Raw genomic sequence first — 16,583 nt, forward strand, 5'->3', positions numbered from 1 at the left:
ATGACTCTTAAGATATCCTTAGAGACGAAGGAACTGCTTCAGGGCGCTGTGACCCTCCGTGGGTATACTGGGAGACCTCTCCTTGTAAACTTTTTGGCAACATTTAGCTTTTGGCCATAAGGTCTCTCATGTCATTCTCAGGGAACGTTGGTGCTTTGGCTGTTATTCTCCTGACTGTTCTTGCTGTATCTGCTCCGGCAGCGCCAGCTGCTGTCATCTTACGGATGCCTGCCTCAACTCTGTCCCTGTGAGGTTTGTGGGTTCAGGAGAAATTGGAGAGATTTGTGATTTTACAAGGTTCAAGAAGCACTGCTGTGCTTCACTTTCCTCCTATCCCTCTTCACCTTCCTCCCTTCACCATACTCCTCCTCATCCCCATTAGCTGATCAGCAGAAGGCTGCCGTCTGCAAGAAAGTAAGAAGTATCATTGCAGCCATCAGTCTTCTGTTAAGAGACTATGTTTTAAAGGCAGTCTTCCACCTTTATCACTGACCAATGCCATTATCTTGTTCTCCAAGATTTGCAAAATCTATCATGCTCTCTACAGATTTGTGGACAGTGCTGGTAAAAGATGTACTGGAAGTCATAGACACATCTGCTCTTGAGCTTCTGCAGTAATCTTTTCCTGGCGGAAAGGACAGCTTGGGACTGGAGACTTGTCATTGACCTAAGTCTGAAAAGAATTTGGTCAGTGGAATCCCACTGTCCGTGTTGGTTTTTATCTAAGAAGGCAACTTCAAGCTTTCGATAGATTTAAGGATACTTATTCCAAGATACCCTCAGGGCTCTCAGAAATACCCCATACTTCATCTGCAATAGTTCAAAGGTTCTTGCTTTGGACTGTCAATTACCCAAAGGTTTTCATGTTTAGTCAGGTGTCCGTTTGTGACCATATTCTTGGAATACATTTGGTACAACATCTCAATGACTAGTTGACACTGTACTGGCATCCTCCAGGGTGTAATTGCTGTAGGATCAGGATTTCCTTTCCCTTTCTCTACAGCAATATGGGAGGTGTGAAACTCTTGCTCAGGCTGCAGGCAAAGTACCTGGGCAGCAATCAATGGGAGAAATTGAATCTCTTGCTCAGGCTGCATGCGAAGTACCTGGGCAGCTGATCAAAACTGTAGCTGAGTCTGTCCCGTGGGATCTTGTTGCAGTAAGTTTAGGGAACTCAACAGTGCAGTTCCTGTAACTTGCTGGACTTTGTTAGATTGTTCTTGGTCACCTGTCATCCTTTGAGAAACTTTTCACATGGGTGAATCCACCTGCACTCACTTCAGTGGTGCAGCTTCAACTTCGGTGGTGTCTGAAGCAGCATTGGTACCGTTTTTGATCCTCTAGCGCCCTGTTCCCCTAAACTGGAAAGTGAAGGACAATCTCATGGTAATTTTATGTTAGGAACATCCTTATGGAAGTTCTGCTAAACTTCCTCCCCCTTTCCTTATAATTTTACAAGGTGATCTATTGTTGAGAGGGCCATCAGTAGTGCAGGGTTCCCACTCATAAGTCTCTACTGATCTGTTAGTGGAGGTGGACACTATCTAAATGTTTAGTTATAAGTCTCTATCCTTAAATGACTTTTTATGCTAGGGTTTTGATCTTTGGAATATTAAATAATAATAGATTATGATACTTATCATCTCAAAGTACCAAACAGATCTTAGAACTAAATTAGTGGTCCAGGGTTTGACAGCTCAATTCCTTCACACTAAATGAATTTGTGTGAATTTTCTAGAAAAAAAATTAATTTTTTTATAAAAACCCAATAGTTCTGATTTATTTTCCCTGCTCCCAGTCCACGGTCTTACTATCAGAGTTATAGTGGTCTCTTATCACTGCTCTTTTCATTTGGCAAAATCATTACAGTATTTGTCTGGAAACATTTCATGACAACAAAATGGGCAACACAAGTACAGTAATAGGTTTTCATGAAAAATTCGTTTTCTAAAAAAATTTTTTCATAAAGACTCAGAAAGGTATATGAAACTGAAAGCGAAAAAAAACCAGTGTTTCTATTCTGCCAGTTTTAATATAGAAAGGTTTTTGCTTTTCCTGCCTGAAGGCCTTGTGAACAGGCATAATATTGGATTGTTAATGGAGATGTTCTGTAAGCATAGAAAAGGGTCATGCTTTAATTGAAGTCTTTGCTTTGGTTTTTAAAGTTTAGTAAATTATATTTTGAAGTTTTGTAGGAGAGGTTTTCTCTGCTGTTAGCCATATTGCATTTTTCCCACAGTTAGCTCTGTATCAAATTTATAGTTCAAGTTTTTATGATAACCATGCACCTCGGGCATGTGTGTGTATAAGCTTACCTTTGTGATTAGTTTTATTGAATATGTAGAAGACACTGGGATCACTGTATATGGATTGTCAGTGTATAGTCAGTTTTGCATAGGTGTAAGTAGCTACTTGATGCAATCTTACGTGTTTTGAATTTTCCACAGCTGAGCAGTTCGTGAGCCAAGTGGAAGGAAATGAGAATTATCCAGTTCTCCTGCTGACACTGTTAACCCGTGATGATATTCAAGTGCCTGCGGAAGTGAAGTTGGCGGCTGCCATTAATCTTAAAAATCTTGTGAAGAAATATTGGATGATAGAAGAGGATGGAACAAATAAAATTAGTGCCAATGACAGAGGGTCATCAAAAGAGATTGTTGATCTTATGTTACGCTCCCCAGAAGGCATCCAACGACAGCTTTCGAGCGATATCTATAATCCGGAAATATGATTTTCCTGCCCAGTGGGAGGAACTTATTCCATACATGGCTGAAAAATTCAAGTCGGGCGACTTCAACGCGTCATCAACGGCGTTTGCAAGCGTCTTACTCTGTTATGAGAAGATACGAGTCGAAAACAAATCTGAAGATTTATGGAGAGAAATTTTGTTTGTGCTGAATAACTTTGCCCAGCCTCTCACAAATCTCTTTGTTGAATTGATGAAGTTTACTGCAGAAAAATGTTAATAACGCAGCTGCCTTGAAGATGATCATGTAGTCTCTTGTGACAGTTGGTAAACTTTTCTTAGCTCTAAATTCTCAAGATCTGCCTGAGTTCTTTGAAGACAATATGACCGTTTGGATGCAGAACTTTCTCACACTTTTGAATTTCTCAAGTCCACTACTCGTAACAGATGATGAAGAAGTTGGTGTTTTGGAACAGGTAAGGCATTTATGGTATTTGTGTCAGTTAAGTATAGTTTCATAAATTATGCTTTTAGTTATAAGCATAAATCTTTGCTATGAATGTATTTTGACTATTTTTTTTGTTTTAATTAGTATAAGTTATATGATGAACAAAATAAAAAGTTCAGCAGTGATCAGTTCATTAGTATTGATTGGGCATTTTTATTTCTATGTGTTTAGTGTTGAATCTTCTGCCTAGGAAATTGATTGGGTGTTAACTTTTACTTTAAAATTATGCTTGAAATACAGTAACGTTCATATAAAGAACAAAAAAACTGTATTTTTATATTTATACTGGAAAACTTGTAATGATTCTCAGTATTTACCAATCTATGGTTGGTGTAGGCCAGGGTTCTCCAAATATCAAACCACTTAAAATTCTTATAAGTTAAAAATTTTAACTTCAGTTTTCCCAAAATGAAGTCTGACAAGCGATACATGGAGATCCCATCTGCTACTCCTTGTTCCTTTAATCTTGCCCAAAACTTCCCAGTTTCTAGAATTATAAGGATATGTGGACCTAATGTTTTGGCCTTCACTAATGCCCAGATTCATTTTTGAGCTTCTCTGCTTGGTTTCTTTAGGTCTTTACCGAGGTGGATTTATTTTTCGTGTGCACCATTAGAATACCTTGATTCTCATTTCAAATGAACATTTGTAAGATTTTGGTAAAATGATTAAATCTTTTATTGGTTGCATTTCTCATCTGCATTTAAATACTGTATGTAATTCATTTTTTTGTCAGGGCATTTACTAATGTGTGAAATTTTTACTGGTTATGATTTTGCAGTCGATGCCTTGCATTCTTCCATTGAAGCTCAGATTTTCTTGTTCTTAGCATAAGCAGATTACAAGAAACATAAATTAACACACACATTCAATAAGGTTTTAGTGTCTTATGTAAAAACTTGACTCTTTGGCCTGAAAAAGTCCATAAAATGTGCTATAGGCAGTCCCCAGGTTATGTCGGGATTCAATCCTATGCCATGAAGTAAGCTGAAAAATGGCATAACCTCCGAGACATCATCGAAAATTGTAAGAAAACCTTACTTTTAATCCTTTGCGTGTCTTGAAAATGAGCGTAACGTGCATTTTGATTGAGCTTTTCATCAAAGAACCAACAAATTTTGACCATTCTGCCATTTTGGAGCTATACTAATGTTCCAGTCTTCTGTCAGACTGGTGTTGTAAACCAGACATGTGCTGTAACCTGGGAAATAATTATTGATGAATATATTTGAAGAGCCAGGTAAGGCAAGGCTAACGTAACCTGGGGACTGTATATGGCCCTCATACTAAAAAGTTTGGTGACAGCTGGTCCAAACTATGCTGAATTGTAATGTGTTTTTGAGTAGTTGTGAATGTAAATAGTTTAATTGTTCTCATATGAGTTAGAAATCCCCTTTTTGTTGCCTCTTTGACAATACACATCTTATTCTTTTTTATTATTCTTTTATATGGATATACTTTCAGCAAAAGTTGGTCCAGTTGTTGAAGCTTGGTGACAAGGTAATTAATTAGTGGCAAGCATGTAAGAGCTTGGAGGATCCACCTACTCATTAAACTGTTGGCAGCACAACTAAAAAAAACACAAGTATTTGCTCTTGCTGAACTCCAGTGCAACTTGAGCTTTCCTTTTAGCTTTAACTTTTATTGTTGTACAAATGATTGATGGCAACTTCTCTCTTTAGCAGTTTGGTTAGTGAAAATGTTCAGGTCATTTTAGTGTGCATGGCCACTTTGTCACCTGTGAACATTAATCCTCATTCTGGTTGTTCCTTATGCAGAAGTCAGGATTATAGGTTGTCTCTGAACTGTGTCAGTTGTCTCCTTGGTCATCTTTTTGTGGAAGTATTTATCGAATAGGAGGAAATCTAAGAAGGCTCCATATTTGTCTTTCAAGGGCAACACACGTTGCTAACCATCCTTCCTCTGCCAGGAGATGTTTGGACATTCCCTCCCTTCCTCAGTACAAGGAGGGTATGCATGGGCTAGATGGTATCCAACCCAGACACTCGTAAGATGGAACAAGGGACAATGCATGGCTGAGATTATTATGACCATTGACCCTGCTTCCATTTCCATCTCTCATGTTTCTGCTGTTCCAATAACTTCAAGGCATCCTGGCAAGATGGAGGAGTTGTTGAAAGCTTTGTGAGCTTACAGTAGGGTTAACTAGGGATCCATCTTTCATTACTAACTTGAAGCACTCGGCCATGGCCAAGAGCTGTTTGACAACTCCCTCAGTTTTGGCACAAGCTTCTGCTTCTGCAGTAGCTTCTTCAACTCAGACTACCATTGAGGCAACTCCTGTGGTCTTGGGAAGGGCCTGTAGTCACAAGAGATCAAAGAAGTACAGATGCGCTTTGCTCTCTTCATCGTCTTCTTCCTCCTCTTCCTTACCTTCTTCGCCTTCCATCTCCCAGATGGAAAGATGCTCATGTAGAGGGCCTGGAATGCAATCCTCAGCAGGAAAGCCAAGCAATATTCATGCAGACATGGCTCTTCAGACAGTGGTGACAATCGCAATAATCTGACCATGAGTGGAGTGGGCTGATGGATATCCCTACCACCACTTTCACTTGCCAGTAGGCAACTACTGTGTTACCAAGCTTCATCAGTTTGACAAGGTTTTGCTGAAGGCAAATACAGTTAAGAGACCACCTATATCTTCCAAAGATTATTTTCTTCATATACCGTCAGAGCAAAAGTAAAAGCAGGTACACTGATGGACAAAAACCAGCAAAAGAATGCATTAACAGCAGTTATTGTTTTGCTAATCCTTTGTTTTGCCTACTACTGTATTACAGTCATTGTGATATAAATCTAATGAATGCAGTACATTGATATTACAAATACAAATTATTGCCAAGAACATGTAGATAAAAAGTACTATTTGTAGCATCCAGGTTGTTCACTCTTCATAGACAAATAATATGCTATCGAAATGTAAAAGTTAGAGCTTTTATTAGATATTCACAGTGTCGATAAGATATGTAAAATACCATAGCCATAATTATGGAGAAATCATATTTAGTGTTCAAAACTTAATTTGCTGAGTGGATGTGGGTTTTTTCAACTAGTTATTGATTAATTTTAATACATAATTGTAATAGTGGAAAACCATTTTGAAGCAGTTTATTGTATAAAACATAATGAAGAAATCACTTGCTTTTTACTGACTCAGCCATACCCCTGTATTCCAACATCCTTATATCAAACTATATCTGTTATAGTTATAAAGTATTGTCGTCATAAGTGTGTTGTAGATGTACTTTATTATTTACAGAATAAATCGACATGTTTTTGCAGTTAGGGTCTTCAAACAGGGTGAGCTTTGGAAAGGAGCCTTGAGATTTAATGTAATATTTTTATTTCTCCTATATCAGGTGAAGAGCCAAGTTTGTGAAGATCTGACAATGTATGCAGCAAAGTACATGGAAGAATTTGAACCTTTTGTAGAGAACTTTGTCACAGCCGTATGGAATCTCTTGTCTACCACGACACTTGCAGTGAAATATGATCAGGTAATTTTTTTTTTTTTTTTTTTTTTGTGTGTGTGTGTGTGTGTGTGTGTGTGAAGCAGAAGCCAGTGGTATGGTCAAAATAATTCCCCTTTTGAGCTCAGGCACAAAGAAAACTAAAGGAGAAAAAGAAGAAAAGTGGGATTTATTCTAAGCCAGCTGACAAAATGTAAACATTGAGTTATGGTTGAGCTCACAGCAACCTTTATCTTCGGTAACCTTTCAGAAATTTTAATGTTAGTGTAATTACGGTAGTAATAACATTTAGGGTAACATAATATTCATTCTTCTTTAAAATTCATTATCATTTTGGTGGTAGATAAGTGTTTAGAACAATTCAGTCCCTGGACGATAATTAACGTACATTATCGTGATTGTTGGGGTTTGTGATTGGCGATGAAACATAAACAAAACGCTGGTTTCCCTTTTAGGTGACGTGTAATAAAAACATGATATAGAATCAGCTTTGTTATTTTGTTTATTTTTAATTTCTAGGGATGCAGTAAGAAAACATCATCTTACATAACCAGTATTTCAGAAGATACCTGTTGTTGCAAAAGCTAGCTTATACTCAGGTGGTTTTGTAATTTAGCAGTCGTCTTATACCGTCACCTTATACTACAGATATGAGATGCCTTTTTATTGCTAAGCATATGATGGGTACTAATTTATACTTGCTGCATTAAATATTTAGTGTACATTAGTTGTATAAATTAGGATGAAAGACTGTAAAACAAAGTTATTACACAAATGAAGAGTACATTTAGGAAGACTGGACCTGTATTTTCTTTCAGATGGTAAGCCATGCCATACAGTTCCTCTGTGCAGTTGCTGAGAGAGATCACAGTAAACGTCTGTTCGAAAATGAGCAGGTGTTGTCAGGCATATGTGAAAAAGTTATACTGCCAAACATGCATCTTCGAAGTGAGTGACATGTTAATAATTTTACATTTTATATGTTTGTACAATTTTCATTGAAACTATACTTCTCATAATGTTCTTTTCTCTTATTTTCTTGGACATTCTGATCTGTTGCATTCTTTTTCTAGTTTTGTTAAGCGAGTTAATACAGTGACCTTTTTAACTCATTTATACACAAGATCATACATCTACCTCATCAGGTCCCAAGAATCTTTGTCATCTCATTGTGTTATCAGAACCACACACTTTAACTGGTATATTAGAGTTACCAAACCCACCATATTGTGCAGTTTATAAAAAGATATTAATGCCTGCACTGTAATTTAAATTCCATCCCATTATGGTGGGTGTTGTGGATAAGCTTGAATTTTTATTGTCAAGACAAGCAGAGAGTAATGTTATTTTCTGTCATTTAAACACAAACCTAGAAAAATTTTTCATGTATTTCTGGTAGATGAACAAGTAAATGCATTATCCCTCTCTTTCTCTCTCTGAGTGTGCAGTGTGTTGTGTGTGGTTTATATTTGAGGAATAGGTTATTAGGTGGAAACACAAGTCTTGTTTTTATTGATTCACTAACTTATATATTTATTTATTTACCCAGCCTGTGATGAAGAATTGTTTGAAGACAGTCCAGACCAGTGGGTTGCACAGGAAGTGGAAGGGCCGATTCTGAAACCCGGACTTGCAGAGCTGCTGTTGATTTTGTGAGGGTTTTGTCTCGTCACTTTGAAGCCAAAATGACCCAAGTATTTGGTCAGTATGTTCAGGTAAGTGCATATGTTATCAAAGTTAGTGCATGTTAGAGTTGGTGTCTTAGAGCGAGGAAAAAATATGAACAGCATCATTTAGGAAAGCTTTATCAACCCTCCAAGTAAATATTTTACCACTTATTATGGAAGGGTCTTCAGTTATTTTTTCTCAGGTTGTTTTAAGTTGTCATTATGTGTTAGTCATCAAATGAAACTTGTGAGTATAGTAAGCTTCAAAGATGTAGATATGGTTTTCTGATTTTTTTTATAGAAACAAAATGTAAGATCAATTAAAACTTCTAAGATCCAGATATGGTTTGCTGTTGTTCTTTATATACAAGTATATAAAAACAAATGTAAGATAAAAAGAGCTGTAAGATAAGAAGCAAAACACAGTTTAGTATAGATTTATTACTGTAATTTTGGTTGTAAATTTCATGGTAATTGGTAAAAACTTTGGCATGGATCACACACTACAGTAACAGTTAAGGTTCTGTTTATATGACTGGGTTGTATGCCATCATGACGAGAACTTTTAGCTCAGATGGCAACAGAGGAGAGGACTGTTATTGCAATTTTTTACCTAGTCTAGATGATGGTTTAAAGGGCAGCTCACTAGAACAGCAACAGGTGGGGAGATGCTCATTGAGCAGATATTATAGGTTGGGGAAGTTTGAAGAGATTTGAACATATTGAATACTAAAACTGCTCCTTGACAAATATATTGTGTGCTTTTGGATTGTGTAAGTGACAGATCAGGAGTGGTACCAGCCTTCTTGCGGTGTTTTCACGGTAAAACAATGGTAATTTGGTTCTTTGCCTTTAGCCCTATATAATGTTCTATTAACAGGCAGCGAACATCATTATAGTCATCTGTTGCTAAGGATCTCCAGCAGGATATCTGGGAACATTGAACATATGTCTGGAATACTTGAATTGGTTGGTTTCTGATAGTTGAGATGCAATGGGAAGACAGCCTCTGCAAGTTAAAAGAAGCTTTGAGAGGAAATGAAGCATGAAGTCTCAGCTGGGTTATGATAAAGAATTGCTTCAGGCAGAGAGCATATATATAACATCAGCTGTAGGATTACAGTGAAATCGAAGGGCAAAGGTTTCTGGTTTAGGTAAATGTGATGTTAGATTTAGAATCAAGCTCTCCACAATTGTAATTTTAGTTTTAAATATCTAACTTCCCTGGTAGTTACATATATATAGCTTTATCCGCCGATTCGGTGACGGCAGAAATTCAAAATTAAAACAATCGCGATAGATGGTCAGGTGGCCATACCTGGCGCCCTCTACCAGGTAACTAGAACCATTCCCAATTGTCCTCAGAAATTCCCTGCCGTCGTTCTATCAACACATTGGAAATTCGCTCTACTTTGGTTTGCTTTACTACAATTGGTGAAGTACCCATTACTTGTTTGGTTTTCGTTGATGGCTTTCGCTGATTTTGGATCTTCCCTGGATTTTTCGTTTCTCATTGTTAGCCTATCTGTTCGATTTCTGACTGTTACAATTGTTCTTTGTACTTGCTTTTCAAGATGGCTGACCCTGTTGTTAGAATGTGTGTTGGGGATGCAGAACCGGCTTCCCAAGGCTGCTCTTGATCCCCACACAGTTTTAAGAAATGCAGAGATCATGTGTGTGCACTTGATGATAGATGCAAGAGTGTGAAAGTTTGTCGAGAAAGAGTGGAGAGAGTATGATCGCTATGTGAGGCGATTGGAAAAGGACAGAATTAGGAGAGCTAGATCTTCCAGTGTCCTTTCAGCTAGGTCTTCTGATAGTCAAGTCCTTTCTAACTTGTCTGATACTAATATTCCTGATCCTAACCTAAGGCTTTAGTACCCGATCCTCCTGCGGAGTCGGGAGTAAGTAATCCGTCTTTAAAGGATATAATGGCTGCTATTTCGGCCATAGGAGTTTCTGTACAATCCCTTTCTTCGGATAGGAAGTGATGTGGGGGCAGTGCATAGGTTGCAACAAAAGTTCGGTGACAGTGTTAGTGCAGTGGAGGGTGCGTCCGTTCGTGTCTGTCACGCTCCTAGCCTAGACCTCTTCCATGCTCCCCAACCCCTGGGAGAAGGAGCGTCGACAGGCTAAGGGAGGTGAGAGGCGTTGAACAACGGCGGGCGTCCTCGGCGATCCTGTTGGCGCATCCCAGGGCGCTCCCCTCGCCGCAGGAAAGGCGAGATGAGGGCGTGTTCGTCTTCTCGGATGACGCAAGACCCAGGCGTGGTTGGCGTCAGTCACAAGAGTCTAGACCTATCCAGAGGCGCAGGTCCCCCTTCCCGCTCCAACAACCCTCTTGCAGCAAATGGAGCTCTCCAGAGATTCCTGTCGGAAGAAGACGGCGTTTCTGCGCCTAAACAGAGGCGTAAGACGCATAGCAGTTCGTCGGAGGAAGAAGGCGTATACATGACTTCCAGTTCACGCTTCTCCCCTCCCCAGAATGGGACGTGTCGCAAGCTGCGTCACCACCTCTTCATCATAAGATCCCAGCTAGAGTCTCCGAAGTTGTGGAAGCTAGTGCAGTGCCATCTCCAGTTGTTTCCCAGCAAGCGGCACCTCAAGTAAAGTTCTTGTCGGAAGTCCAGCAGTCCCTTGCGTCTCTTTTGACTCTTACAAGTCGCAAGGACTAAGAGAAGAAACACACAAGAAGGAATCTAAGGACGTCAACAGACCCAAGAAGAGGGTAAGGCAAGAATCAGAACAACAAGGCGCTAACAACCAGCAAGCGCAAACTCGTGGCAAGTTGCAGGCGCTCATAGGCGCTTCCCCGCAACAAGCCGCCACGCAGTGGCGGGAGAGGAACAAGGATCGCGGCTCCTCGCAGCAAGTTGGGCGCATGCGCGGCCTTGCGCAAGCAGCACGATTCACACGTTTCCCCCTCGTTCGACTTGGAAATAAGCGGATCCCTTGGAAGAGATCTCGGAAGGGAAACTCAGAAACTCTTCATGCCGCTGATCTGAAAAGACTTCTTACTCTTTTGGCGGACTTATTTCCTAACGATTTTCATCAGGCCGTGCCTCGAGTCCTCCCTCGCAATATTTGATGGGTAGACCCCAGAAGTCTTCCTCATTCAAAGAAGACAGTGTTGGCCAAATCAGTGAAGAGAGCCTTTTTCGACACTGAATGATTGGATTTTGAAGAAGAAGGAACAAGGAAAGACAACTTTTTCCTTTCCCCGACAAGATTGGCTTCTAGATCCAGCGTGTGGTACGAGACTGGGAAGCTCTCGGTTTGGGAGTTCCTGCCTCCTCCCAAGGGACTTCTCCAGACTCGTTGACTCTTCACGGAGAACAGCCATGACTAAAGCCAAGGTTCTGTGGTCCACTTGGAGTTGGATCATTTGCTGGCGTCTTCAGAACTATTGAAGTCTTCAGCTTGATGGACTGGACTCTTGCAGCTCTTGCAGAGGTTTCAGATCAGAAGAATGACACGCAAATGCACCTTATTGCCTGTCTCGATAAAGCTGTGAGGGGACGGGTCGGTCGAACTTTCTGCCCTTTTCACAGCAGGTGTTATCAAGCGAGCTATGTTGTGTTCGTTCGTGTGCGTCTGGAGTGACTTTAGCTCAGAAATCTGAGCGTTGTATGCTCCCTTATCTAAACAGCTCTTCCCTTCAGAGCTGGTTAAGGACTTATCAGCAGCCCTTGCGCAACAATCAACGCAAGATCTGATCACAAGGACTGCTAGGAAAGTTCTTCCGGCAAACTTTTTAGCCAGGAAGGACAAGGAAGCTCCTCCCTGCGTCAGCCCTTTCGTGGGAGAGCCCTTTCGAGAGGAAGTCAGAGAATGGCTGCTGGAGGACAACTTCATAAGAACCCCAAGCAGCAACCCAAATCCAAGAAATGATCACAACAACCTCCAGACACAAGTGGGAGCCAGGTTATCCCACTTTTGGCAGAGTGGAGCCAAAGGAGGCGGACGTATGGACAGTCGAAGTTTTGAAGGAAGGATACAAGATTCCCTTCCTAAGGAAGCCCCCTCTTTCACAAGAACCGTTGGAGTTGACAGCTACTTACTCGGGAGCAAAGCAGCAGCTCTTCAAGAACAGGTGACCCAGATGCTATCAAAAGCAGCAATAGAAGAGGTAAAGGACCTCTCGTCAGAGGGTTTTACAACAGACTTTTTCTGGTACCCAAGAGCTCGGGGTTGGAGACCAGTTCTGGGCGTAAGTCCACTGAACAAATCGTAAGCAAAGTCAAGTTTGCCATGGAGACATCTCGCGTCAGTCTAGCAGGCACCAAACAGGAAGACTGGATGGTTTCAATAGACCTACAGGGCCAGCGTATTTTCACGTGCCAATTCACCGAACTACAGAAAATATCTGAGGTTTGTGCATCTCGGGATAACCTATCAGTTCAGAGCACTTTGTTTTGGACTAAGCACGGCTCCTTACGTTTTCTCGAGTGGCATCGAGCGTAGCTCACTGGTTACATCTAAAGGGATACAGTTTCGATGTACCTGGGCGATTGGCTAATCAGAGCCAGATCGCAAGCAAAGTGTCTGGAGGATCTGCAAGTTACAATGAATTTGACGCAACAATTAGGTCTGGTAGTAAATCTAGCCAAATCGCAGCTAACGCCTTCACAGGACATCATCTACCTGGGGATGAGGATTCAGTCAGTGGTTTTTGGGCTTTTCCAGCCCGAAGCAGCATTCTAGATTGCTTAGAAAAGGTGAAGCTCTTTCTAGGGAGATGGACCTGTTCGGCGAGGAGTGGATGAGTCTGCTGGGGACCCTCTCCTCGATCGAACAATTCGTGTCCCTGGGAAGACTACATCATCCACTTCAGTTCCATCTGTCAAGCTATTGGAAAAGAGGCCAAGATCTGGAGGCGTGGATTCCGATCCCTCTGGGAATCAAAAAACATTTGAGTTGGTGGAGCGACCCCAAAAAACTTCAAGTAGGCCTCGAACTTCAACAAAAGAACCCCGACCTAGTGTTGTATTCAGGCGCATCGGACATGGGATGGGGTGCAACAGCTGGGGAAGGGCGAGATCTCAGGTCTATGGGAAAACCATCAGAAGAAATGGCATATAAATGTCAAGGAACTGGTGGCCATTCATCTTGCACTAGTCCACTTTCAGGAGAAGGTCCAGAACAAGATTGTACAGGTCAAGCGCAGACAACACCACAGCGTTGGCCTACATCAGGAAACAGGGTGGCACTCGTTCGTTTTCCCTTTCTGAGGCAGCCAAAGATCTCCTGCTGTGGGCGAAAGCGAACAACTTAACTCTGATCACCCGCTTCATAGGGGAGAGAAGAGCGTCAAGCGGATCTTCTCAGCAGAGGAAGACAGGTTCTCACGACAGAATGGACCTTACATCACGATGTGTGCAACAGGCTTTGGAATCTGTGGGAGAACCGTCAATAGACCTCTTTGCGACACAGAGGCGAAGAGGTTACCAGTCTACTGCTCTCAGTCCCAGACCAGGAAGCAGTGGCGGTGGGCGCCTTCCTCATGAATTGGGAGGGACTAGACATATGCGCTTTTCCTCCATTCAAGATCCTAGACAGAGTCATGAAGAAGTTCAGAGAGTGAGCAGCGCCCCGCATGACCCTGATAGCTCCATTTTGGCCCATGAGACCATGGATCACGGAGGTGATGGGTGGCTAGTAGACACCCCCAGATCGTTACCTTGTCCGAACGTCTACTCAGACAACCACATAGCAGAGAGATACCATCAAAATCTCCTCGCTCTCAACCTAACTGCCTTTCGACTATCGAAAAACTGGCAAGAGCGAAAGGGTTTTCAAGGAAGCTGCAAGAGCCATCGCGAGAGCGAGGAGAACGTCCACACTCAAGGTGTACCAATCAAAGTGGGGCGTTTTCAGGAATAGTGCAGGAAAAACAACATTTCCTCTTCCAGTACCTCTCTAACTCAACTGGCAGATTTTTCTTCTGCATTTGAAAACCCAAGGAAACCTAGCAGTATCTACCATCAAGGGATACCGCAGCATGCTTGCTTCGTCTTCCGTCACAGAAATATTGGCGTGTCGGGAGACAGGGACCTCCACGGATCTCATAAGGTCCTTTGAGACAGTTAAGAGGAAGGACAACCCGACCCCCTCTTGGAACTTGGGCGTAGTCTTAAAATTTTAACCTCGAATAGGTTTGAACCTCTCAAACAAGGCTTCATGGAAGGATCTCACTAAGAAGACCCTTTTCCTGGTCGCTTTGGCTGCAGCCAAGAGGGTAGGAGAACTACAAGCCTTTAGCAAGAAAGTAGGCTTCAATGGGGAAAATGCAGTCTGCTCACTTCAACTTGGTTTTCTCGCTAAAACGAGAACCCTTCTCAACCATGGCCCAGATCTTTTTCCATACCAGGGCTGTCTCATTTAGTAGGACAGGAAAAAAGAGAGGCCTTTGTCAGTTAGGGCCCCCTAAAAATTTTATCTACAAAGGACCAGAAACATGAGAGGTCAGACAGATCACCTCTGGTGCTCAGTGAAGAAACCGTTACCCTTATCAAAGAATGCACTGGCGTTCTTTATCAAGGACTTAATAAGGGAAGCTCACCAAGAATGTGACGAGAAAAGCTTTCCAATCCTCAAAGTCAAAGCGCCGCAGGTAAGAGCTGTGGCAGCCGATGGCTTATAGACACAACAGGTCTATGAAATCGATTTTGGGGCGACTTTTGGTGAACAAATCTATCTTCGCAGATTGTTACCTGAAAGAAGTACAGACCCAATATGAGGATTGCTGTTCCTGGGTCCGTCACGTTGCCTCCAGCGCCGTAGTTGGAGAGGGTACTACTGCCTCTACCCTATAACCTTTTTTTTTTTGTATTATACCCTTGCCTTTTTTTCTTGATTTGAACTCACAGGTTGTCTGTGAAGGTTGTTGCAACCTTCCACAGTCTGGGGTTACAAGTCTAAGTTAGGTTTTATGGAGTGTGTTATTTAGTGATTTTTAGTGGGTCAGGTGGTCAGCTCTTTGTCCATGGCTATGCCAGGATAGCAAGGGTGGTGGTCTAGTCATGTTAAGGTCGAGGACCGTGTGACAGCCCCATAGAGACTTTCTACAGCCCCTGGATGGGTCGCTGGGTCTCTCAAGGAATGCAGGCGAATGAGGCAGGATAATTATGAAGCCAGCTTCCTTATCAGGTAAGAACCAGAGTTGTTTACAGCTAATTTTTAGTGTTTAGTAATTATCACGAATTCCCAACGGTGTTTTGGTTCTCTAACCCACCACCAATGGTGTCAATCAGCTATATATATGTAACTACCAGGAAGTTAGATATTTAAAAATGGTATTTTCATTATAAAATAAGTTTTTAAATATACTTACCTGGTAGTTACATATATAAAAGGTCCCCTCCCTCCTCCCTTCTGAGAACAGGGCATGGAATTTCTGAGGACAATTGGGAATGGTTCTAGTTACCTGGTAGAGGGCGCTCAGGTATGGCCACCTGACCATCTATCGGCGATTGCATGAATTTTGAATTTCTGCCATCGCTGTGTGACCAATCGGCGGGATAAAGCTATATATATGTAACTACCAGGTAAGTATATTTAAAAACTTATTTTATAATGAAAATACCATGTTCATTCTGACACTGGATATCACTTTATTTCAGCATCTTCAGTCTTAATGCAGTATGGAAGGTCATGCCAGGTTTCAAATTTTTAAGAAGTTAAATAGCACTCCTAAAAGTTGATCCATGTGGACATAACTGTGTGTGAATACCAAACTGGGGAACAATAGTCTATACAGTTACTAGTGTGATTACGCCACCCGTAGCTTACGTATGGTGTTGATATCTTTGAAAACATTCTTGTTATCCTTGCAAACTGCTGACAACAGTTTGCTGACTTATTCATATCGGTAGGCCATGTTAGATCATCGGAGATGATGACTCCCCGAGTTTTTACATAGTGTTTTAATGTAATAGTATTCCTGTCTGGGTGAAGATAAGGATCCAAATTTGTGATTTCTTACTACAATATTCAAATTTGGCTCCATGTTGTCTTATTTCTCTGTGATCATGGGTAAACTACATTGTCTAATTCTCTGTCTAAGTCAGAGTCATCAGTGAATAAAAATTTTTATAACTTTTGCAGAGTGTTATCACTGCTACTAATCATGACAATGAAAACCATGAACTTTTTTGGGAACACTTGTGACTTGGGGCTGGTTTGTATAGCTGATACACTTAGCATTCAGTATGAGGAAATTTTTAGTCAGG

The 16,583-nt window shown here is 41.3% G+C and overlaps 1 pseudogene; it reads left to right on the forward strand.

Annotated features, from left to right (window-relative positions):
- Positions 1-10,754, forward strand: LOC136841096 (exportin-2-like; annotated as a pseudogene).
- The last annotated feature ends 5,829 nt before the right edge of the window (positions 10,755-16,583 follow it).

This window comes from Macrobrachium rosenbergii, chromosome 8 (genome assembly GCF_040412425.1).
Source record: "Macrobrachium rosenbergii isolate ZJJX-2024 chromosome 8, ASM4041242v1, whole genome shotgun sequence".
NCBI lineage: Eukaryota > Metazoa > Arthropoda > Malacostraca > Decapoda > Palaemonidae > Macrobrachium > Macrobrachium rosenbergii.